General features: G+C 69.3%; 12 non-coding genes across 12 annotated transcripts; all 12 read right to left on the reverse strand.

The window, feature by feature from the left end:
* Positions 1–411: 411 nt before the first annotated feature.
* LOC137213959 (5S ribosomal RNA) lies at positions 412–530 on the reverse strand. Its single transcript, XR_010938577.1, has one exon. It is a non-coding gene; the product is annotated as a 5S ribosomal RNA (ribosomal RNA).
* Positions 531–3,232: 2,702 nt separating this feature from the next.
* Positions 3,233–3,351, reverse strand: LOC137213960 (5S ribosomal RNA). The gene has a single exon (XR_010938578.1). It is a non-coding gene; the product is annotated as a 5S ribosomal RNA (ribosomal RNA).
* A 937-nt stretch (positions 3,352–4,288) lies between these two features.
* Positions 4,289–4,407, reverse strand: LOC137213962 (5S ribosomal RNA). The gene has a single exon (XR_010938580.1). It is a non-coding gene; the product is annotated as a 5S ribosomal RNA (ribosomal RNA).
* Positions 4,408–7,101: 2,694 nt separating this feature from the next.
* On the reverse strand, positions 7,102–7,220 carry LOC137213549 (5S ribosomal RNA). The gene has a single exon (XR_010938185.1). It is a non-coding gene; the product is annotated as a 5S ribosomal RNA (ribosomal RNA).
* Positions 7,221–8,158: 938 nt separating this feature from the next.
* On the reverse strand, positions 8,159–8,277 carry LOC137213963 (5S ribosomal RNA). Its single transcript, XR_010938581.1, has one exon. It is a non-coding gene; the product is annotated as a 5S ribosomal RNA (ribosomal RNA).
* Positions 8,278–9,214: 937 nt separating this feature from the next.
* LOC137213542 (5S ribosomal RNA) lies at positions 9,215–9,333 on the reverse strand. Its single transcript, XR_010938178.1, has one exon. It is a non-coding gene; the product is annotated as a 5S ribosomal RNA (ribosomal RNA).
* Positions 9,334–12,026: 2,693 nt separating this feature from the next.
* Positions 12,027–12,145, reverse strand: LOC137213550 (5S ribosomal RNA). Its single transcript, XR_010938186.1, has one exon. It is a non-coding gene; the product is annotated as a 5S ribosomal RNA (ribosomal RNA).
* A 938-nt stretch (positions 12,146–13,083) lies between these two features.
* LOC137213964 (5S ribosomal RNA) lies at positions 13,084–13,202 on the reverse strand. Its single transcript, XR_010938582.1, has one exon. It is a non-coding gene; the product is annotated as a 5S ribosomal RNA (ribosomal RNA).
* Positions 13,203–15,901: 2,699 nt separating this feature from the next.
* Positions 15,902–16,020, reverse strand: LOC137213965 (5S ribosomal RNA). Its single transcript, XR_010938583.1, has one exon. It is a non-coding gene; the product is annotated as a 5S ribosomal RNA (ribosomal RNA).
* A 937-nt stretch (positions 16,021–16,957) lies between these two features.
* Positions 16,958–17,076, reverse strand: LOC137213966 (5S ribosomal RNA). Its single transcript, XR_010938584.1, has one exon. It is a non-coding gene; the product is annotated as a 5S ribosomal RNA (ribosomal RNA).
* Positions 17,077–19,778: 2,702 nt separating this feature from the next.
* On the reverse strand, positions 19,779–19,897 carry LOC137213967 (5S ribosomal RNA). Its single transcript, XR_010938585.1, has one exon. It is a non-coding gene; the product is annotated as a 5S ribosomal RNA (ribosomal RNA).
* A 937-nt stretch (positions 19,898–20,834) lies between these two features.
* Positions 20,835–20,953, reverse strand: LOC137213968 (5S ribosomal RNA). The gene has a single exon (XR_010938586.1). It is a non-coding gene; the product is annotated as a 5S ribosomal RNA (ribosomal RNA).
* Between the last annotated feature and the right edge of the window lie 1,658 nt (positions 20,954–22,611).

The raw sequence follows: 22,611 nt of genomic DNA on the forward strand, positions 1-22,611 counted from the left end.
CCCAACCGCGGTGACACGCCAGAGGGGCGGGGTGGTGGTGGGGCGGGGCTTTTGTCGGAGGGAGCTGTGGAGGGACACACCGGCACACAGATGGCGGCGCCGGGGCTAGGCGCCGGTGGGGGCGGCCAGGTGCAGGTCGAGGGGCTCGCGGGCCGAAAGGACGGCCACTGGGCCCGCGGCGGAGTCTGGGTCTGGGCCAGCCACCCCGGGAGCGTCTGGGGTGCGGCTGCCTTCCAGGGCCGCCTTCTGGCCGCCTGGCCGGCCGGGCCGGCGGGGAGCGCCCCCGCCGGCGCGCGCCATGGTGGGAGGGGCCTGAGGAGGTGGGTCCTGCAGCGGGGCCCGGCGGGGGCGGAGCCGGCGGCCCCCGCCGCGGGCGAGTAAAGGAGAAGGCGGGCGGAGCGGGAGGCAAAAAGCCTACAGCACCCGGTATTCCCAGGCGGTCTCCCATCCAAGTACTAACCAGGCCCGACCCTGCTTAGCTTCCGAGATCAGACGAGATCGGGCGCGTTCAGGGTGGTATGGCCGTAGACGGGGGCGGGGGGCCGCGGGCGGCCTCTTGAGGCCCGGTTTCGCTGGCGCTGGCGCCTTAACGCCAGCCTGGCGGCCGGCCCGCCCCGGCAGGGCCCCCTCGCCCGCCCAGGAAGGGGGAACGGAGGTCTCGGGTATCGGGCGGCGGCGGAGGGTTTGGCGACCACCTCCCAGCCCAGGGCGGCCGTGACCCAGCAAACCCTTCGGCGCTTGGCGCCCCGCCCAAGATCCCGCACGTCGCTCACAGGGACGTGGCCCCGGAGGCTTCAGGGCCCGGGGCCCGCGGTCCCTTGGGCATCGGTCCTGCCCGCCCACGCGGCGCTAGGCGCAGCCCGGCCGCAGCCCGGGCCGGCCCTCCTGCCCGACAGCAGCCGGCCCGAAGCCACCGGGAGCCACCATTGAGTCGCCACGGCCCCTCTGCCCCGGCAAGGCCACCCTTGCCCCCACACCCCCCGCCGAGCTCAGGACCCCGCCCCTGGTGGCCGGCAGGCCCGGGGAAGCGGCCCCTGCCCTCGATCCCGCTCCCGCACCCAACCGCGGTGACACGCCAGAGGGGCGGGGTGGTGGTGGGGCGGGGCTTTTGTCGGAGGGAGCTGTGGAGGGACACACAGGCACACAGGTGGCGGCGCCGGGGCTGGGCGCCGGTGGGGGCGGCCAGGTGCAGGTCGAGGGGCTCGCGGGCCAAAAGGACAGCAACTGGGCCCATGGCGGAGTCTGGGTCTGGAGGGCTCTGAGCCTCCATCCGCTCTGGTGCCTCGGGTCTACCGGCCCGACGCCTGGTAGCGCGACACCCCACCGGCCCACAGACGTAGCCTCCCCAGCTGTGCTCACAGCGAGTCCAACCGCAGCCTGCATCCCTCCACGGGACACTTGGATTACTCCCGCGATCCCCACGAGGTGCGGCACCCGCTGGCCGAATGGGCTGAGATCCTGCCCTTGCGGCGCCCTGTGGCCACCTCCGCCTCCCTCACGGTACTGGCCGAGGCCTCGGACCAGCGGGCCCCGGCTCCCAGCTCAGCGCTGCTCCTCCGCCCCTCTCACCTCCTGCCCGACGTCCAGGCTACCGAGCACCCTCCACCCCCGCCCACCTTCATGCCACTCAGCCGGAACCCGGGAGGCAATGCCAACTACCAGGTGTGTATGACAGTCTGGTGCTGAAGCGGCAACCGCAGGAGGGCCAAGCGCGGGCCAACTCGCTGCTACCTTCCACCTCGGCCTCCAGGCCCTCTCTGCACGGGAGCCAGACTGGGAAAATGAACTTACCAGCAGCAAATGGGGGCAGGGGCAGGGGGCGGCAGGGCATGGAGAGAGGAATAAAGAGCTCCAGAGTCCAGGAAACATTGGTGGTCTGTGGCTTGGAAGCGCCACTCCTTCTGCCAGCCTGGGTCCCTGCGCTTGGCTTCCTGCAATAAGAAGCCAGTGTCCCCTTCTTGGCCTGAGGGTCCCTTTGGTTTAGTGGCCACAGTTCTGCCAGCAGGCCCCTCCTGGTCCTATACCATGCACTAAGTACATCTGCAGCTGCAGACTCCAAACCCCTGGTCTCTGGGCACCTCCTCTGTGTCTCAGCTGTCCCTGTCCACAGAGAGCCTCATACAAGACGTTGCTTCCAAACTGGGAGGTTCCACATCTGGGCAGGTCCAGCTCCAGGCCCAGTGAAGGGCATGAAGAAGGCTGAGGCTCTGGACTCCAGCCAGGCCTTCAGCAGGCCTCTGAGGCCAAGGTCTTCCTAGTCTCAAGAGGGGCCAAGAGACGCAATGTGTCATTTGAACAAGTGAGTCAGCGGGCGGTGAGCGAATGAGTGACCGCTCGAGGGGATGTATGCCGGCCACCGGGCCCTGTTTGACTGTCCAGGCTCAGCTTACCTGACCCTGGTTACCAGGGAATGCCACTCTGGGCCCTCCTTTTCATCCCCCTCCCTCACTGTGACCTCACCACCTGCCCCATTATGACCCAGTCTGGCTCCCAGTTAAAACTGGAGGGCAGAGGGCCCAGGCAGTCCTGGGACCAACGGCCATGGGTGAGCGAAACTACTACCGAGCCGAGCCGTTCACTGGCCCCATCCCCAGGAAATGCCAGGAGCAAGGATACTCAATTCTTCTGATCCCGGTCAGCTTCATCTTGCTCAACGTGGGGATCAACATGGTGACTATGGTCAGGGCAGGATCTGTGCAGCGCGGTTGGGGGAGCCCTGGGGTCTTGAAGGGGCTGAGGTGGGAGGGCTGCTGGGGTGTGACAGGACAAGGGTTGGATTTCAGGGCTCACCCTGCTCCCGGCCTCCCCCCTCCCCTTCTTCCCTCAACTCTGGAGGCATCTGAAGAGATTCTTGCGGGCACTTTTCAATCGTATTTTCCACAAAGGTGAGTGGGCGCCGGCGTGGGTTCAGGGGATGTGGGCCTGTCCCCTTTCTTCTATCCCTGCCTTGATTCTCAGCCCCTCAGGAACCCAGGCCCTGACCCATCTCGCCTTTCCCCACAGACAAGCAAGCCAGCTGTGTAGGCACCCATGGCATGTGCATGCGCTGCTCCGTGGATCCCAAGAACCTGTGCTCAAGAGTTTCTTCCCACTTCTGCCGTCGCCCAAGCTTCCTGCTCGGGCAGGTAAACCACCTTGACTACTGCCTGCAGCGGGGCTCGGCGGGGGCGGAGCCGGCGGCCCCCCCGCCGCGGGCGAGTAAAGGAGAAGGCGGGCGGAGCGGGAGGCAAAAAGCCTACAGCACCCGGTATTCCCAGGCGGTCTCCCATCCAAGTACTAACCAGGCCCGACCCTGCTTAGCTTCCGAGATCAGACGAGATCGGGCGCGTTCAGGGTGGTATGGCCGTAGACGGGGGCGGGGGCCGACGGCTGCCTCTTGAGGCCCAGTTTCGCTGGCGCTGGCGCCTTAACGCCAGCCTGGCGGCCGGCCCGCCCCGGCAGGGCCCCCTCGCCCGCCCAGGCAGGGGGAACGGAGGTCTCGGGTATCGGGCGGCGGCGGAGGGTTTGGCGACCACCTCCCAGCCCAGGGCGGCCGTGACCCAGCAAACCCTTCGGCGCTTGGCGCCCCGCCCAAGATCCCGCACGTCGCTCACAGGGACGTGGCCCCGGAGGCTTCAGGCCCCGGGGCCCGTGGTCCCTTGGGCATCGGTCCTGCCCGCCCACGCGGAGCTAGGCGCAGCCCGGCCGCAGCCCGGGCCGGCCCTCCTGCCTGACAGCAGCCGGCCCGAAGCCACCGGGAGCCACCATTGAGTCGCCACGGCCCCTCAGCCCCGGCAAGGCCACCCTTGCCCCCACACCCCCCGCCGAGCTCAGGACCCCGCCCCTGGTGGCCGGCAGGCCCGGGGAAGCGGCCCCTGCCCTCGATCCCGCTCCAGCACCCAACCGCGGTGACACGCCAGAGGGGCGGGGTGGTGGTGGGGCGGGGCTTTTGTCGGAGGGAGCTGTGGAGGGACACACAGGCACACAGGTGGCGGCGCCGGGGCTGGGCGCCGGTGGGGGCGGCCAGGTGCAGGTCGAGGGGCTCGCGGGCCGAAAGGACGGCCACTGGGCCCGCGGCGGAGTCTGGGTCCGGGCCAGCCACCCCGGGAGCGTCTGGGGTGCGGCTGCCTTCCAGGGCCGCCTTCTGGCCGCCTGGCCGGCCGGGCCGGCGGGGAGCGCCCCCGCCGGCGCGCGCCGTGGTGGGAGGGGCCTGAGGAGGTGGGGCCTGCAGCGGGGCCCGGCGGGGGCGGAGCCGGCGGCCCCCGCCGCGGGCGAGTAAAGGAGAAGGCGGGCGGAGCGGGAGGCAAAAAGCCTACAGCACCCGGTATTCCCAGGCGGTCTCCCATCCAAGTACTAACCAGGCCCGACCCTGCTTAGCTTCCGAGATCAGACGAGATCGGGCGCGTTCAGGGTGGTATGGCCGTAGACGGGGGCGGGGGGCCGCGGGCGGCCTCTTGAGGCCCAGTTTCGCTGGCGCTGGCGCCTTAACGCCAGCCTGGCGGCCAGCCCGCCCCGACAGGGCCCCCTCGCCCGCCCAGGCAGGGGGAACGGAGGTCTCGGGTATCGGGCGGCGGCGGAGGGTTTGGCGACCACCTCCCAGCCCAGGGCGGCCGTGACCCAGCAAACCCTTCGGCGCTTGGCGCCCCGCCCAAGATCCCGCACGTCGCTCACAGGGACGTGGCCCCGGAGGCTTCAGGGCCCGGGGCCCGCGGTCCCTTGGGCATCGGCCCTGCCCGCCCACGCGGCGCTAGGCGCAGCCCGGCCGCAGCCCGGGCCGGCCCTCCTGCCCGACAGCAGCCGGCCCGAAGCCACCGGGAGCCACCATTGAGTCGCCACGGCCCCTCAGCCCCGGCAAGGCCACCCTTGCCCCCACACCCCCCGCCGAGCTCAGGACCCCGCCCCTGGTGGCCGGCAGGCCCGGGGAAGCGGCCCCTGCCCTCGATCCCGCTCCCGCACCCGGCCGCGGTTACACGCCAGAGGGGCGGGGTGTGGGGGGGCTTTTGTCGGAGGGAGCTGTGGAGGGACACACCGGCACACAGGTGGCGGCGCCGGGGCTGGGCGCCGGTGGGGGCGGCCAGGTGCAGGTCGAGGGGCTCGCGGGCCGAAATGACGGCAACTGGGCCCATGGCGGAGTCTGGGTCTGGAGGGCTCTGAGCCTCCATCCGCTCTGGTGCCTCGGGTCTACCGGCCCGAAGCCTGGTAGCGCGACACCCCACCGGCCCACAGACGTAGCCTCCCCAGCTGTGCTCACAGCGAGTCCAACCGCAGCCTGCATCCCTCCACGGGACACTTGGATTACTCCCGCGATCCCCACGAGGTGCGGCACCCGCTGGCCGAATGGGCTGAGATCCTGCCCTTGCGGCGCCCTGTGGCCACCTCCGCCTCCCTCACGGTACTGGCCGAGGCCTCGGACCAGCGGGCCCCGGCTCCCAGCTCAGCGCTGCTCCTCCGCCCCTCTCACCTCCTGCCCGACGTCCAGGCTACCGAGCACCCTCCACCCCCGCCCACCTTCATGCCACTCAGCCGGAACCCGGGAGGCAATGCCAACTACCAGGTGTATCACAGTCTGGTGCTGAAGCGGCAACCGCAGGAGGGCCAAGCGCGGGCCAACTCGCTGCTACCTTCCACCTCGGCCTCCAGGCCCTCTCTGCACGGGAGCCAGACTGGGAAAATGAACTTACCAGCAGCAAATGGGGGCAGGGGCAGGGGGCGGCAGGGCATGGAGAGAGGAATAAAGAGCGCCAGAGTCCAGGAAACATTGGTGGTCTGTGGCTTGGAAGCGCCACTCCTTCTGCCAGCCTGGGTCCCTGCGCTTGGCTTCCTGCAATAAGAAGCCAGTGTCCCCTTCTTGGCCTGAGGGTCCCTTTGGTTTAGTGGCCACAGTTCTGCCAGCAGGCCCCTCCTGGTCCTATACCATGCACTAAGTACATCTGCAGCTGCAGACTCCAAACCCCTGGTCTCTGGGCACCTCCTCTGTGTCTCAGCTGTCCCTGTCCACAGAGAGCCTCATACAAGACGTTGCTTCCAAACTGGGAGATTCCACATCTGGGCAGGTCCAGCTCCAGGCCCAGTGAAGGGCATGAAGAAGGCTGAGGCTCTGGACTCCAGCCAGGCCTTCAGCAGGCCTCTGAGGCCGAGGTCTTCCTAGTCTCAAGAGGGGCCAAGAGACGCAATGTGTCATTTGAACAAGTGAGTCAGCGGGCGGTGAGCGAATGAATGACCGCTCGAGGGGATGTATGCCGGCCACCAGGCCCTGTTTGACTGTCCAGGCTCAGCTTACCTGACCCTGGTTACCAGGGAATGCCACTCTGGGCCCTCCTTTTCATCCCCCTCCCTCACTGTGACCTCACCACCTGCCACATTATGACCCAGTCTGGCTCCCAGTTAAAACTGGAGGGCAGAGGGCCCAGGCAGTCCTGGGACCAACGGCCATGGGTGAGCGAAACTACTACCGAGCCGAGCCGTTCACTGGCCCCATCCCCAGGAAATGCCAGGAGCAAGGATACTCAATTCTTCTGATCCCGGTCAGCTTCATCTTGCTCAACGTGGGGATCAACATGGTGACTATGGTCAGGGCAGGATCTGTGCAGCGCGGTTGGGGGAGCCCTGGGGTCTTGAAGGGGCTGAGGTGGGAGGGCTGCTGGGGTGTGACAGGACAAGGGTTGGATTTCAGGGCTCACCCTGCTCCCGGCCTCCCCCCTCCCCTTCTTCCCTCAACTCTGGAGGCATCTGAAGAGATTCTTGCGGGCACTTTTCAATCGTATTTTCCACAAAGGTGAGTGGGCGCCGGCGTGGGTTCAGGAGATGTGGGCCTGTCCCCTTTCTTCTATCCCTGCCTTGATTCTCAGCCCCTCAGGAACCCAGGCCCTGACCCATCTCGCCTTTCCCCACAGACAAGCAAGCCAGCTGTGTAGGCACCCATCGCATGTGCATGCGCTGCTCCGTGGATCCCAAGAACCTGCGCTCAAGAGTTTCTTCCCACTTCTGCCATCGCCCAAGCTTCCTGCTCGGGCAGGTAAACCACCTTGACTACTGCCTGCAGCGGGGCTCGGCGGGGGCGGAGCCGGCGGCCCCCCCGCCGCGGGCGAGTAAAGGAGAAGGCGGGCGGAGCGGGAGGCAAAAAGCCTACAGCACCCGGTATTCCCAGGCGGTCTTCCATCCAAGTACTAACCAGGCCCGACCCTGCTTAGCTTCCGAGATCAGACGAGATCGGGCGCGTTCAGGGTGGTATGGCCGTAGACGGGGGCGGGGGGCCGCGGGCGGCCTCTTGAGGCCCAGTTTCGCTGGCGCTGGCGCCTTAACGCCAGCCTGGCGGCCAGCCCGCCCAGGCAGGGCCCCCTCGCCCGCCCAGGCAGGGGGAACGGAGGTCCCGGGTATCGGGCGGCGGCGGAGGGTTTGGCGACCACCTCCCAGCCCAGGGCGGCCGTGACCCAGCAAACCCTTCGGCGCATGGCGCCCCGCCCAAGATCCCGCACGTCGCTCACAGGGACGTGGCCCCGGAGGCTTCAGGGCCCGGGGCCCGCGGTCCCTTGGGCATCGGTCCTGCCCGCCCACGCGGCGCTAGGCGCAGCCCGGCCGCAGCCCGGGCCGGCCCTCCTGCCCGACAGCAGCCGGCCCGAAGCCACCGGGAGCCACCATTGAGTCGCCACGGCCCCTCTGCCCCGGCAAGGCCACCCTTGCCCCCACACCCCCCGCCGAGCTCAGGACCCCGCCCCTGGTGGCCGGCAGGCCCGGGGAAGCGGCCCCTGCCCTCGATCCCGCTCCCGCACCCAACCGCGGTGACACGCCAGAGGGGCGGGGTGGTGGTGGGGCGGGGCTTTTGTCGGAGGGAGCTGTGGAGGGACACACAGGCACACAGGTGGCGGCGCCGGGGCTGGGCGCCGGTGGGGGCGGCCAGGTGCAGGTCGAGGGGCTCGCGGGCCGAAAGGACGGCCACTGGGCCCGCGGCGGAGTCTGGGTCTGGGCCAGCCACCCCGGGAGCGTCTGGGGTGCGGCTGCCTTCCAGGGCCGCCTTCTGGCCGCCTGGCCGGCCGGGCCGGCGGGGAGCGCCCCCGCCGGCGCGCGCCGTGGTGGGAGGGGCCTGAGGAGGTGGGTCCTGCAGCGGGGCCCGGCGGGGGCGGAGCCGGCGGCCCCCGCCGCGGGCGAGTAAAGGAGAAGGCGGGCGGAGCGGGAGGCAAAAAGCCTACAGCACCCGGTATTCCCAGGCGGTCTCCCATCCAAGTACTAACCAGGCCCGACCCTGCTTAGCTTCCGAGATCAGACGAGATCGGGCGCGTTCAGGGTGGTATGGCCGTAGACGGGGGCGGGGGCCGACGGCTGCCTCTTGAGGCCCAGTTTCGCTGGCGCTGGCGCCTTAACGCCAGCCTGGCGGCCGGCCCGCCCCGGCAGGGCCCCCTCGCCCGCCCAGGCAGGGGGAACGGAGGTCTCGGGTATCGGGCGGCGGCGGAGGGTTTGGCGACCACCTCCCAGCCCAGGGCGGCCGTGACCCAGCAAACCCTTCGGCGCTTGGCGCCCCGCCCAAGATCCCGCACGTCGCTCACAGGGACGTGGCCCCGGAGGCTTCAGGGCCCGGGGCCCGCGGTCCCTTGGGCATCGGTCCTGCCCGCCCACGCGGCGCTAGGCGCAGCCCGGCCGCAGCCCGGGCCGGCCCTCCTGCCCGACAGCAGCCGGCCCGAAGCCACCGGGAGCCACCATTGAGTCGCCACGGCCCCTCTGCCCCGGCAAGGCCACCCTTGCCCCCACACCCCCCGCCGAGCTCAGGACCCCGCCCCTGGTGGCCGGCAGGCCCGGGGAAGCGGCCCCTGCCCTCGATCCCGCTCCCGCACCCAACCGCGGTGACACGCCAGAGGGGCGGGGTGGTGGTGGGGCGGGGCTTTTGTCGGAGGGAGCTGTGGAGGGACACACAGGCACACAGGTGGCGGCGCCGGGGCTGGGCGCCGGTGGGGGCGGCCAGGTGCAGGTCGAGGGGCTCGCGGGCCGAAAGGACGGCCACTGGGCCCGCGGCGGAGTCTGGGTCCGGGCCAGCCACCCCGGGAGCGTCTGGGGTGCGGCTGCCTTCCAGGGCCGCCTTCTGGCCGCCTGGCCGGCCGGGCCGGCGGGGAGCGCCCCCGCCGGCGCGCGCCGTGGTGGGAGGGGCCTGAGGAGGTGGGGCCTGCAGCGGGGCCCGGCGGGGGCGGAGCCGGCGGCCCCCGCCGCGGGCGAGTAAAGGAGAAGGCGGGCGGAGCGGGAGGCAAAAAGCCTACAGCACCCGGTATTCCCCGGCGGTCTCCCATCCAAGTACTAACCAGGCCCGACCCTGCTTAGCTTCCGAGATCAGACGAGATCGGGCGCGTTCAGGGTGGTATGGCCGTAGACGGGGGCGGGGGCCGACGGCTGCCTCTTGAGGCCCAGCTTCGCTGGCGCTGGCGCCTTAACGCCAGCCTGGCGGCCGGCCCGCCCCGACAGGGCCCCCTCGCCCGCCCAGGCAGGGGGAACGGAGGTCTCGGGTATCGGGCGGCGGCAGAGGGTTTGGCGACCACCTCCCAGCCCAGGGCGGCCGTGACCCAGCAAACCCTTCGGCGCTTGGCGCCCCGCCCAAGATCCCGCACGTCGCTCACAGGGACGTGGCCCCGGAGGCTTCAGGGCCCGGGGCCCGCGGTCCCTTGGGCATCGGCCCTGCCCGCCCACGCGGCGCTAGGCGCAGCCCGGCCGCAGCCCGGGCCGGCCCTCCTGCCCGACAGCAGCCGGCCCGAAGCCACCGGGAGCCACCATTGAGTCGCCACGGCCCCTCAGCCCCGGCAAGGCCACCCTTGCCCCCACACCCCCCGCCGAGCTCAGGACCCCGCCCCTGGTGGCCGGCAGGCCCGGGGAAGCGGCCCCTGCCCTCGATCCCGCTCCCGCACCCGGCCGCGGTGACACGCCACAGGGGCGGGGTGTGGGGGGGCTTTTGTCGGAGGGAGCTGTGGAGGGACACACCGGCACACAGGTGGCGGCGCCGGGGCTGGGCGCCGGTGGGGGCGGCCAGGTGCAGGTCGAGGGGCTCGCGGGCCGAAATGACGGCAACTGGGCCCATGGCGGAGTCTGGGTCTGGAGGGCTCTGAGCCTCCATCCGCTCTGGTGCCTCGGGTCTACCGGCCCGAAGCCTGGTAGCGCGACACCCCACCGGCCCACAGACGTAGCCTCCCCAGCTGTGCTCACAGCGAGTCCAACCGCAGCCTGCATCCCTCCACGGGACACTTGGATTACTCCCGCGATCCCCACGAGGTGCGGCACCCGCTGGCCGAATGGGCTGAGATCCTGCCCTTGCGGCGCCCTGTGGCCACCTCCGCCTCCCTCACGGTACTGGCCGAGGCCTCGGACCAGCGGGCCCCGGCTCCCAGCTCAGCGCTGCTCCTCCGCCCCTCTCACCTCCTGCCCGACGTCCAGGCTACCGAGCACCCTCCACCCCCGCCCACCTTCATGCCACTCAGCCGGAACCCGGGAGGCAATGCCAACTACCAGGTGTATCACAGTCTGGTGCTGAAGCGGCAACCGCAGGAGGGCCAAGCGCGGGCCAACTCGCTGCTACCTTCCACCTCGGCCTCCAGGCCCTCTCTGCACGGGAGCCAGACTGGGAAAATGAACTTACCAGCAGCAAATGGGGGCAGGGGCAGGGGGCAGCAGGGCATGGAGAGAGGAATAAAGAGCGCCAGAGTCCAGGAAACATTGGTGGTCTGTGGCTTGGAAGCGCCACTCCTTCTGCCAGCCTGGGTCCCTGCGCTTGGCTTCCTGCAATAAGAAGCCAGTGTCCCCTTCTTGGCCTGAGGGTCCCTTTGGTTTAGTGGCCACAGTTCTGCCAGCAGGCCCCTCCTGGTCCTATACCATGCACTAAGTACATCTGCAGCTGCAGACTCCAAACCCCTGGTCTCTGGGCACCTCCTCTGTGTCTCAGCTGTCCCTGTCCACAGAGAGCCTCATACAAGACGTTGCTTCCAAACTGGGAGATTCCACATCTGGGCAGGTCCAGCTCCAGGCCCAGTGAAGGGCATGAAGAAGGCTGAGGCTCTGGACTCCAGCCAGGCCTTCAGCAGGCCTCTGAGGCCGAGGTCTTCCTAGTCTCAAGAGGGGCCAAGAGACGCAATGTGTCATTTGAACAAGTGAGTCAGCGGGCGGTGAGCGAATGAATGACCGCTCGAGGGGATGTATGCCGGCCACCAGGCCCTGTTTGACTGTCCAGGCTCAGCTTACCTGACCCTGGTTACCAGGGAATGCCACTCTGGGCCCTCCTTTTCATCCCCCTCCCTCACTGTGACCTCACCACCTGCCCCATTATGACCCAGTCTGGCTCCCAGTTAAAACTGGAGGGCAGAGGGCCCAGGCAGTCCTGGGACCAACGGCCATGGGTGAGCGAAACTACTACCGAGCCGAGCCGTTCACTGGCCCCATCCCCAGGAAATGCCAGGAGCAAGGATACTCAATTCTTCTGATCCCGGTCAGCTTCATCTTGCTCAACGTGGGGATCAACATGGTGACTATGGTCAGGGCAGGATCTGTGCAGCGCGGTTGGGGGAGCCCTGGGGTCTTGAAGGGGCTGAGGTGGGAGGGCTGCTGGGGTGTGACAGGACAAGGGTTGGATTTCAGGGCTCACCCTGCTCCCGGCCTCCCCCCTCCCCTTCTTCCCTCAACTCTGGAGGCATCTGAAGAGATTCTTGCGGGCACTTTTCAATCGTATTTTCCACAAAGGTGAGTGGGCGCCGGCGTGGGTTCAGGAGATGTGGGCCTGTCCCCTTTCTTCTATCCCTGCCTTGATTCTCAGCCCCTCAGGAACCCAGGCCCTGACCCATCTCGCCTTTCCCCACAGACAAGCAAGCCAGCTGTGTAGGCACCCATCGCATGTGCATGCGCTGCTCCGTGGATCCCAAGAACCTGCGCTCAAGAGTTTCTTCCCACTTCTGCCATCGCCCAAGCTTCCTGCTCGGGCAGGTAAACCACCTTGACTACTGCCTGCAGCGGGGCTCGGCGGGGGCGGAGCCGGCGGCCCCCCCGCCGCGGGCGAGTAAAGGAGAAGGCGGGCGGAGCGGGAGGCAAAAAGCCTACAGCACCCGGTATTCCCAGGCGGTCTTCCATCCAAGTACTAACCAGGCCCGACCCTGCTTAGCTTCCGAGATCAGACGAGATCGGGCGCGTTCAGGGTGGTATGGCCGTAGACGGGGGCGGGGGGCCGCGGGCGGCCTCTTGAGGCCCAGTTTCGCTGGCGCTGGCGCCTTAACGCCAGCCTGGCGGCCAGCCCGCCCAGGCAGGGCCCCCTCGCCCGCCCAGGCAGGGGGAACGGAGGTCCCGGGTATCGGGCGGCGGCGGAGGGTTTGGCGACCACCTCCCAGCCCAGGGCGGCCGTGACCCAGCAAACCCTTCGGCGCTTGGCGCCCCGCCCAAGATCCCGCACGTCGCTCACAGGGACGTGGCCCCGGAGGCTTCAGGGCCCGGGGCCCGCGGTCCCTTGGGCATCGGTCCTGCCCGCCCACGCGGCGCTAGGCGCAGCCCGGCCGCAGCCCGGGCCGGCCCTCCTGCCCGACAGCAGCCGGCCCGAAGCCACCGGGAGCCACCATTGAGTCGCCACGGCCCCTCTGCCCCGGCAAGGCCACCCTTGCCCCCACACCCCCCGCCGAGCTCAGGACCCCGCCCCTGGTGGCCGGCAGGCCCGGGGAAGCGGCCCCTGCCCTCGATCCCGCTCCCGCACCCAACCGCGGTGACACGCCAGAGGGGCGGGGTGGTGGTGGGGCGGGGCTTTTGTCGGAGGGATCTGTGGAGGGACACACAGGCACACAGGTGGCGGCGCCGGGGCTGGGCGCCGGTGGGGGCGGCCAGGTGCAGGTCGAGGGGCTCGCGGGCCGAAAGGACGGCCACTGGGCCCGCGGCGGAGTCTGGGTCCGGGCCAGCCACCCCGGGAGCGTCTGGGGTGCGGCTGCCTTCCAGGGCCGCCTTCTGGCCGCCTGGCCGGCCGGGCCGGCGGGGAGCGCCCCCGCCGGCGCGCGCCGTGGTGGGAGGGGCCTGAGGAGGTGGGGCCTGCAGCGGGGCCCGGCGGGGGCGGAGCCGGCGGCCCCCGCCGCGGGCGAGTAAAGGAGAAGGCGGGCGGAGCGGGAGGCAAAAAGCCTACAGCACCCGGTATTCCCAGGCGGTCTCCCATCCAAGTACTAACCAGGCCCGACCCTGCTTAGCTTCCGAGATCAGACGAGATCGGGCGCGTTCAGGGTGGTATGGCCGTAGACGGGGGCGGGGGCCGACGGCTGCCTCTTGAGGCCCAGTTTCGCTGGCGCTGGCGCCTTAACGCCAGCCTGGCGGCCGGCCCGCCCCGACAGGGCCCCCTCGCCCGCCCAGGCAGGGGGAACGGAGGTCTCGGGTATCGGGCGGCGGCGGAGGGTTTGGCGACCACCTCCCAGCCCAGGGCGGCCGTGACCCAGCAAACCCTTCGGCGCTTGGCGCCCCGCCCAAGATCCCGCACGTCGCTCACAGGGACGTGGCCCCGGAGGCTTCAGGGCCCGGGGCCCGCGGTCCCTTGGGCATCGGCCCTGCCCGCCCACGCGGCGCTAGGCGCAGCCCGGCCGCAGCCCGGGCCGGCCCTCCTGCCCGACAGCAGCCGGCCCGAAGCCACCGGGAGCCACCATTGAGTCGCCACGGCCCCTCAGCCCCGGCAAGGCCACCCTTGCCCCCACACCCCCCGCCGAGCTCAGGACCCCGCCCCTGGTGGCCGGCAGGCCCGGGGAAGCGGCCCCTGCCCTCGATCCCGCTCCCGCACCCAACCGCGGTGACACGCCAGAGGGGCGGGGTGGTGGTGGGGCGGGGCTTTTGTCGGAGGGAGCTGTGGAGGGACACACAGGCACACAGGTGGCGGCGCCGGGGCTGGGCGCCGGTGGGGGCGGCCAGGTGCAGGTCGAGGGGCTCGCGGGCCAAAAGGACAGCAACTGGGCCCATGGCGGAGTCTGGGTCTGGAGGGCTCTGAGCCTCCATCCGCTCTGGTGCCTCGGGTCTACCGGCCCGACGCCTGGTAGCGCGACACCCCACCGGCCCACAGACGTAGCCTCCCCAGCTGTGCTCACAGCGAGTCCAACCGCAGCCTGCATCCCTCCACGGGACACTTGGATTACTCCCGCGATCCCCACGAGGTGCGGCACCCGCTGGCCGAATGGGCTGAGATCCTGCCCTTGCGGCGCCCTGTGGCCACCTCCGCCTCCCTCACGGTACTGGCCGAGGCCTCGGACCAGCGGGCCCCGGCTCCCAGCTCAGCGCTGCTCCTCCGCCCCTCTCACCTCCTGCCCGACGTCCAGGCTACCGAGCACCCTCCACCCCCGCCCACCTTCATGCCACTCAGCCGGAACCCGGGAGGCAATGCCAACTACCAGGTGTATGACAGTCTGGTGCTGAAGCGGCAACCGCAGGAGGGCCAAGCGCGGGCCAACTCGCTGCTACCTTCCACCTCGGCCTCCAGGCCCTCTCTGCATGGGAGCCAGACTGGGAAAATGAACTTACCAGCAGCAAATGGGGGCAGGGGCAGGGGGCGGCAGGGCATGGAGAGAGGAATAAAGAGCTCCAGAGTCCAGGAAACATTGGTGGTCTGTGGCTTGGAAGCGCCACTCCTTCTGCCAGCCTGGGTCCCTGCGCTTGGCTTCCTGCAATAAGAAGCCAGTGTCCCCTTCTTGGCCTGAGGGTCCCTTTGGTTTAGTGGCCACAGTTCTGCCAGCAGGCCCCTCCTGGTCCTATACCATGCACTAAGTACATCTGCAGCTGCAGACTCCAAACCCCTGGTCTCTGGGCACCTCCTCTGTGTCTCAGCTGTCCCTGTCCACAGAGAGCCTCATACAAGACGTTGCTTCCAAACTGGGAGGTTCCACATCTGGGCAGGTCCAGCTCCAGGCCCAGTGAAGGGCATGAAGAAGGCTGAGGCTCTGGACTCCAGCCAGGCCTTCAGCAGGCCTCTGAGGCCAAGGTCTTCCTAGTCTCAAGAGGGGCCAAGAGACGCAATGTGTCATTTGAACAAGTGAGTCAGCGGGCGGTGAGCGAATGAGTGACCGCTCGAGGGGATGTATGCCGGCCACCGGGCCCTGTTTGACTGTCCAGGCTCAGCTTACCTGACCCTGGTTACCAGGGAATGCCACTCTGGGCCCTCCTTTTCATCCCCCTCCCTCACTGTGACCTCACCACCTGCCCCATTATGACCCAGTCTGGCTCCCAGTTAAAACTGGAGGGCAGAGGGCCCAGGCAGTCCTGGGACCAACGGCCATGGGTGAGCGAAACTACTACCGAGCCGAGCCGTTCACTGGCCCCATCCCCAGGAAATGCCAGGAGCAAGGATACTCAATTCTTCTGATCCCGGTCAGCTTCATCTTGCTCAACGTGGGGATCAACATGGTGACTATGGTCAGGGCAGGATCTGTGCAGCGCGGTTGGGGGAGCCCTGGGGTCTTGAAGGGGCTGAGGTGGGAGGGCTGCTGGGGTGTGACAGGACAAGGGTTGGATTTCAGGGCTCACCCTGCTCCCGGCCTCCCCCCTCCCCTTCTTCCCTCAACTCTGGAGGCATCTGAAGAGATTCTTGCGGGCACTTTTCAATCGTATTTTCCACAAAGGTGAGTGGGCGCCGGCGTGGGTTCAGGGGATGTGGGCCTGTCCCCTTTCTTCTATCCCTGCCTTGATTCTCAGCCCCTCAGGAACCCAGGCCCTGACCCATCTCGCCTTTCCCCACAGACAAGCAAGCCAGCTGTGTAGGCACCCATGGCATGTGCATGCGCTGCTCCGTGGATCCCAAGAACCTGTGCTCAAGAGTTTCTTCCCACTTCTGCCGTCGCCCAAGCTTCCTGCTCGGGCAGGTAAACCACCTTGACTACTGCCTGCAGCGGGGCTCGGCGGGGGCGGAGCCGGCGGCCCCCCCGCCGCGGGCGAGTAAAGGAGAAGGCGGGCGGAGCGGGAGGCAAAAAGCCTACAGCACCCGGTATTCCCAGGCGGTCTCCCATCCAAGTACTAACCAGGCCCGACCCTGCTTAGCTTCCGAGATCAGACGAGATCGGGCGCGTTCAGGGTGGTATGGCCGTAGACGGGGGCGGGGGCCGACGGCTGCCTCTTGAGGCCCAGTTTCGCTGGCGCTGGCGCCTTAACGCCAGCCTGGCGGCCGGCCCGCCCCGGCAGGGCCCCCTCGCCCGCCCAGGCAGGGGGAACGGAGGTCTCGGGTATCGGGCGGCGGCGGAGGGTTTGGCGACCACCTCCCAGCCCAGGGCGGCCGTGACCCAGCAAACCCTTCGGCGCTTGGCGCCCCGCCCAAGATCCCGCACGTCGCTCACAGGGACGTGGCCCCGGAGGCTTCAAGCCCCGGCGCCCGTGGTCCCTTGGGCATCGGTCCTGCCCGCCCACGCGGAGCTAGGCGCAGCCCGGCCGCAGCCCGGGCCGGCCCTCCTGCCTGACAGCAGCCGGCCCGAAGCCACCGGGAGCCACCATTGAGTCGCCACGGCCCCTCAGCCCCGGCAAGGCCACCCTTGCCCCCACACCCCCCGCCGAGCTCAGGACCCCGCCCCTGGTGGCCGGCAGGCCCGGGGAAGCGGCCCCTGCCCTCGATCCCGCTCCAGCACCCAACCGCGGTGACACGCCAGAGGGGCGGGGTGGTGGTGGGGCGGGGCTTTTGTCGGAGGGAGCTGTGGAGGGACACACCGGCACACAGATGGCGGCGCCGGGGCTAGGCGCCGGTGGGGGCGGCCAGGTGCAGGTCGAGGGGCTCGCGGGCCGAAAGGACGGCCACTGGGCCCGCGGCGGAGTCTGGGTCTGGGCCAGCCACCCCGGGAGCGTCTGGGGTGCGGCTGCCTTCCAGGGCCGCCTTCTGGCCGCCTGGCCGGCCGGGCCGGCGGGGAGCGCCCCCGCCGGCGCGCGCCGTGGTGGGAGGGGCCTGAGGAGGTGGGTCCTGCAGCGGGGCCCGGCGGGGGCGGAGCCGGCGGCCCCCGCCGCGGGCGAGTAAAGGAGAAGGCGGGCGGAGCGGGAGGCAAAAAGCCTACAGCACCCGGTATTCCCAGGCGGTCTCCCATCCAAGTACTAACCAGGCCCGACCCTGCTTAGCTTCCGAGATCAGACGAGATCGGGCGCGTTCAGGGTGGTATGGCCGTAGACGGGGGCGGGGGGCCGCGGGCGGCATCTTGAGGCCCGGTTTCGCTGGCGCTGGCGCCTTAACGCCAGCCTGGCGGCCGGCCCGCCCCGGCAGGGCCCCCTCGCCCGCCCAGGAAGGGGGAACGGAGGTCTCGGGTATCGGGCGGCGGCGGAGGGTTTGGCGACCACCTCCCAGCCCAGGGCGGCCGTGACCCAGCAAACCCTTCGGCGCTTGGCGCCCCGCCCAAGATCCCGCACGTCGCTCACAGGGACGTGGCCCCGGAGGCTTCAGGGCCCGGGGCCCGCGGTCCCTTGGGCATCGGTCCTGCCCGCCCACGCGGCGCTAGGCGCAGCCCGGCCGCAGCCCGGGCCGGCCCTCCTGCCCGACAGCAGCCGGCCCGAAGCCACCGGGAGCCACCATTGAGTCGCCACGGCCCCTCTGCCCCGGCAAGGCCACCCTTGCCCCCACACCCCCCGCCGAGCTCAGGACCCCGCCCCTGGTGGCCGGCAGGCCCGGGGAAGCGGCCCCTGCCCTCGATCCCGCTCCCGCACCCAACCGCGGTGACACGCCAGAGGGGCGGGGTGGTGGTGGGGCGGGGCTTTTGTCGGAGGGAGCTGTGGAGGGACACACAGGCACACAGGTGGCGGCGCCGGGGCTGGGCGCCGGTGGGGGCGGCCAGGTGCAGGTCGAGGGGCTCGCGGGCCAAAAGGACAGCAACTGGGCCCATGGCGGAGTCTGGGTCTGGAGGGCTCTGAGCCTCCATCCGCTCTGGTGCCTCGGGTCTACCGGCCCGACGCCTGGTAGCGCGACACCCCACCGGCCCACAGACGTAGCCTCCCCAGCTGTGCTCACAGCGAGTCCAACCGCAGCCTGCATCCCTCCACGGGACACTTGGATTACTCCCGCGATCCCCACGAGGTGCGGCACCCGCTGGCCGAATGGGCTGAGATCCTGCCCTTGCGGCGCCCTGTGGCCACCTCCGCCTCCCTCACGGTACTGGCCGAGGCCTCGGACCAGCGGGCCCCGGCTCCCAGCTCAGCGCTGCTCCTCCGCCCCTCTCACCTCCTGCCCGACGTCCAGGCTACCGAGCACCCTCCACCCCCGCCCACCTTCATGCCACTCAGCCGGAACCCGGGAGGCAATGCCAACTACCAGGTGTGTATGACAGTCTGGTGCTGAAGCGGCAACCGCAGGAGGGCCAAGCGCGGGCCAACTCGCTGCTACCTTCCACCTCGGCCTCCAGGCCCTCTCTGCACGGGAGCCAGACTGGGAAAATGAACTTACCAGCAGCAAATGGGGGCAGGGGCAGGGGGCGGCAGGGCATGGAGAGAGGAATAAAGAGCTCCAGAGTCCAGGAAACATTGGTGGTCTGTGGCTTGGAAGCGCCACTCCTTCTGCCAGCCTGGGTCCCTGCGCTTGGCTTCCTGCAATAAGAAGCCAGTGTCCCCTTCTTGGCCTGAGGGTCCCTTTGGTTTAGTGGCCACAGTTCTGCCAGCAGGCCCCTCCTGGTCCTATACCATGCACTAAGTACATCTGCAGCTGCAGACTCCAAACCCCTGGTCTCTGGGCACCTCCTCTGTGTCTCAGCTGTCCCTGTCCACAGAGAGCCTCATACAAGACGTTGCTTCCAAACTGGGAGGTTCCACATCTGGGCAGGTCCAGCTCCAGGCCCAGTGAAGGGCATGAAGAAGGCTGAGGCTCTGGACTCCAGCCAGGCCTTCAGCAGGCCTCTGAGGCCAAGGTCTTCCTAGTCTCAAGAGGGGCCAAGAGACGCAATGTGTCATTTGAACAAGTGAGTCAGCGGGCGGTGAGCGAATGAGTGACCGCTCGAGGGGATGTATGCCGGCCACCGGGCCCTGTTTGACTGTCCAGGCTCAGCTTACCTGACCCTGGTTACCAGGGAATGCCACTCTGGGCCCTCCTTTTCATCCCCCTCCCTCACTGTGACCTCACCACCTGCCCCATTATGACCCAGTCTGGCTCCCAGTTAAAACTGGAGGGCAGAGGGCCCAGGCAGTCCTGGGACCAACGGCCATGGGTGAGCGAAACTACTACCGAGCCGAGCCGTTCACTGGCCCCATCCCCAGGAAATGCCAGGAGCAAGGATACTCAATTCTTCTGATCCCGGTCAGCTTCATCTTGCTCAACGTGGGGATCAACATGGTGACTATGGTCAGGGCAGGATCTGTGCAGCGCGGTTGGGGGAGCCCTGGGGTCTTGAAGGGGCTGAGGTGGGAGGGCTGCTGGGGTGTGACAGGACAAGGGTTGGATTTCAGGGCTCACCCTGCTCCCGGCCTCCCCCCTCCCCTTCTTCCCTCAACTCTGGAGGCATCTGAAGAGATTCTTGCGGGCACTTTTCAATCGTATTTTCCACAAAGGTGAGTGGGCGCCGGCGTGGGTTCAGGGGATGTGGGCCTGTCCCCTTTCTTCTATCCCTGCCTTGATTCTCAGCCCCTCAGGAACCCAGGCCCTGACCCATCTCGCCTTTCCCCACAGACAAGCAAGCCAGCTGTGTAGGCACCCATGGCATGTGCATGCGCTGCTCCGTGGATCCCAAGAACCTGTGCTCAAGAGTTTCTTCCCACTTCTGCCGTCGCCCAAGCTTCCTGCTCGGGCAGGTAAACCACCTTGACTACTGCCTGCAGCGGGGCTCGGCGGGGGCGGAGCCGGCGGCCCCCCCGCCGCGGGCGAGTAAAGGAGAAGGCGGGCGGAGCGGGAGGCAAAAAGCCTACAGCACCCGGTATTCCCAGGCGGTCTCCCATCCAAGTACTAACCAGGCCCGACCCTGCTTAGCTTCCGAGATCAGACGAGATCGGGCGCGTTCAGGGTGGTATGGCCGTAGACGGGGGCGGGGGCCGACGGCTGCCTCTTGAGGCCCAGTTTCGCTGGCGCTGGCGCCTTAACGCCAGCCTGGCGGCCGGCCCGCCCCGGCAGGGCCCCCTCGCCCGCCCAGGCAGGGGGAACGGAGGTCTCGGGTATCGGGCGGCGGCGGAGGGTTTGGCGACCACCTCCCAGCCCAGGGCGGCCGTGACCCAGCAAACCCTTCGGCGCTTGGCGCCCCGCCCAAGATCCCGCACGTCGCTCACAGGGACGTGGCCCCGGAGGCTTCAGGCCCCGGGGCCCGTGGTCCCTTGGGCATCGGTCCTGCCCGCCCACGCGGAGCTAGGCGCAGCCCGGCCGCAGCCCGGGCCGGCCCTCCTGCCTGACAGCAGCCGGCCCGAAGCCACCGGGAGCCACCATTGAGTCGCCACGGCCCCTCAGCCCCGGCAAGGCCACCCTTGCCCCCACACCCCCCGCCGAGCTCAGGACCCCGCCCCTGGTGGCCGGCAGGCCCGGGGAAGCGGCCCCTGCCCTCGATCCCGCTCCAGCACCCAACCGCGGTGACACGCCAGAGGGGCGGGGTGGTGGTGGGGCGGGGCTTTTGTCGGAGGGAGCTGTGGAGGGACACACAGGCACACAGGTGGCGGCGCCGGGGCTGGGCGCCGGTGGGGGCGGCCAGGTGCAGGTCGAGGGGCTCGCGGGCCGAAAGGACGGCCACTGGGCCCGCGGCGGAGTCTGGGTCCGGGCCAGCCACCCCGGGAGCGTCTGGGGTGCGGCTGCCTTCCAGGGCCGCCTTCTGGCCGCCTGGCCGGCCGGGCCGGCGGGGAGCGCCCCCGCCGGCGCGCGCCGTGGTGGGAGGGGCCTGAGGAGGTGGGGCCTGCAGCGGGGCCCGGCGGGGGCGGAGCCGGCGGCCCCCGCCGCGGGCGAGTAAAGGAGAAGGCGGGCGGAGCGGGAGGCAAAAAGCCTACAGCACCCGGTATTCCCAGGCGGTCTCCCATCCAAGTACTAACCAGGCCCGACCCTGCTTAGCTTCCGAGATCAGACGAGATCGGGCGCGTTCAGGGTGGTATGGCCGTAGACGGGGGCGGGGGGCCGCGGGCGGCCTCTTGAGGCCCAGTTTCGCTGGCGCTGGCGCCTTAACGCCAGCCTGGCGGCCAGCCCGCCCCGACAGGGCCCCCTCGCCCGCCCAGGCAGGGGGAACGGAGGTCTCGGGTATCGGGCGGCAGCGGAGGGTTTGGCGAACACCTCCCAGCCCAGGGCGGCCGTGACCCAGCAAACCCTTCGGCGCTTGGCGCCCCGCCCAAGATCCCGCACGTCGCTCACAGGGACGTGGCCCCGGAGGCTTCAGGGCCCGGGGCCCGCGGTCCCTTGGGCATCGGCCCTGCCCGCCCACGCGGCGCTAGGCGCAGCCCGGCCGCAGCCCGGGCCGGCCCTCCTGCCCGACAGCAGCCGGCCCGAAGCCACCGGGAGCCACCATTGAGTCGCCACGGCCCCTCAGCCCCGGCAAGGCCACCCTTGCCCCCACACCCCCCGCCGAGCTCAGGACCCCGCCCCTGGTGGCCGGCAGGCCCGGGGAAGCGGCCCCTGCCCTCGATCCCGCTCCCGCACCCGGCCGCGGTTACACGCCAGAGGGGCGGGGTGTGGGGGGGCTTTTGTCGGAGGGAGCTGTGGAGGGACACACCGGCACACAGGTGGCGGCGCCGGGGCTGGGCGCCGGTGGGGGCGGCCAGGTGCAGGTCGAGGGGCTCGCGGGCCGAAATGACGGCAACTGGGCCCATGGCGGAGTCTGGGTCTGGAGGGCTCTGAGCCTCCATCCGCTCTGGTGCCTCGGGTCTACCGGCCCGAAGCCTGGTAGCGCGACACCCCACCGGCCCACAGACGTAGCCTCCCCAGCTGTGCTCACAGCGAGTCCAACCGCAGCCTGCATCCCTCCACGGGACACTTGGATTACTCCCGCGATCCCCACGAGGTGCGGCACCCGCTGGCCGAATGGGCTGAGATCCTGCCCTTGCGGCGCCCTGTGGCCACCTCCGCCTCCCTCACGGTACTGGCCGAGGCCTCGGACCAGCGGGCCCCGGCTCCCAGCTCAGCGCTGCTCCTCCGCCCCTCTCACCTCCTGCCCGACGTCCAGGCTACCGAGCACCCTCCACCCCCGCCCACCTTCATGCCACTCAGCCGGAACCCGGGAGGCAATGCCAACTACCAGGTGTGTATGACAGTCTGGTGCTGAAGCGGCAACCGCAGGAGGGCCAAGCGCGGGCCAACTCGCTGCTACCTTCCACCTCGGCCTCCAGGCCCTCTCTGCACGGGAGCCAGACTGGGAAAATGAACTTACCAGCAGCAAATGGGGGCAGGGGCAGGGGGCGGCAGGGCATGGAGAGAGGAATAAAGAGCTCCAGAGTCCAGGAAACATTGGTGGTCTGTGGCTTGGAAGCGCCACTCCTTCTGCCAGCCTGGGTCCCTGCGCTTGGCTTCCTGCAATAAGAAGCCAGTGTCCCCTTCTTGGCCTGAGGGTCCCTTTGGTTTAGTGGCCACAGTTCTGCCAGCAGGCCCCTCCTGGTCCTATACCATGCACTAAGTACATCTGCAGCTGCAGACTCCAAACCCCTGGTCTCTGGGCACCTCCTCTGTGTCTCAGCTGTCCCTGTCCACAGAGAGCCTCATACAAGACGTTGCTTCCAAACTGGGAGGTTCCACATCTGGGCAGGTCCAGCTCCAGGCCCAGTGAAGGGCATGAA

Source organism: Pseudorca crassidens, chromosome 19 (assembly GCF_039906515.1).
Source record: "Pseudorca crassidens isolate mPseCra1 chromosome 19, mPseCra1.hap1, whole genome shotgun sequence".
Taxonomy (NCBI): Eukaryota; Metazoa; Chordata; class Mammalia; order Artiodactyla; family Delphinidae; genus Pseudorca; species Pseudorca crassidens.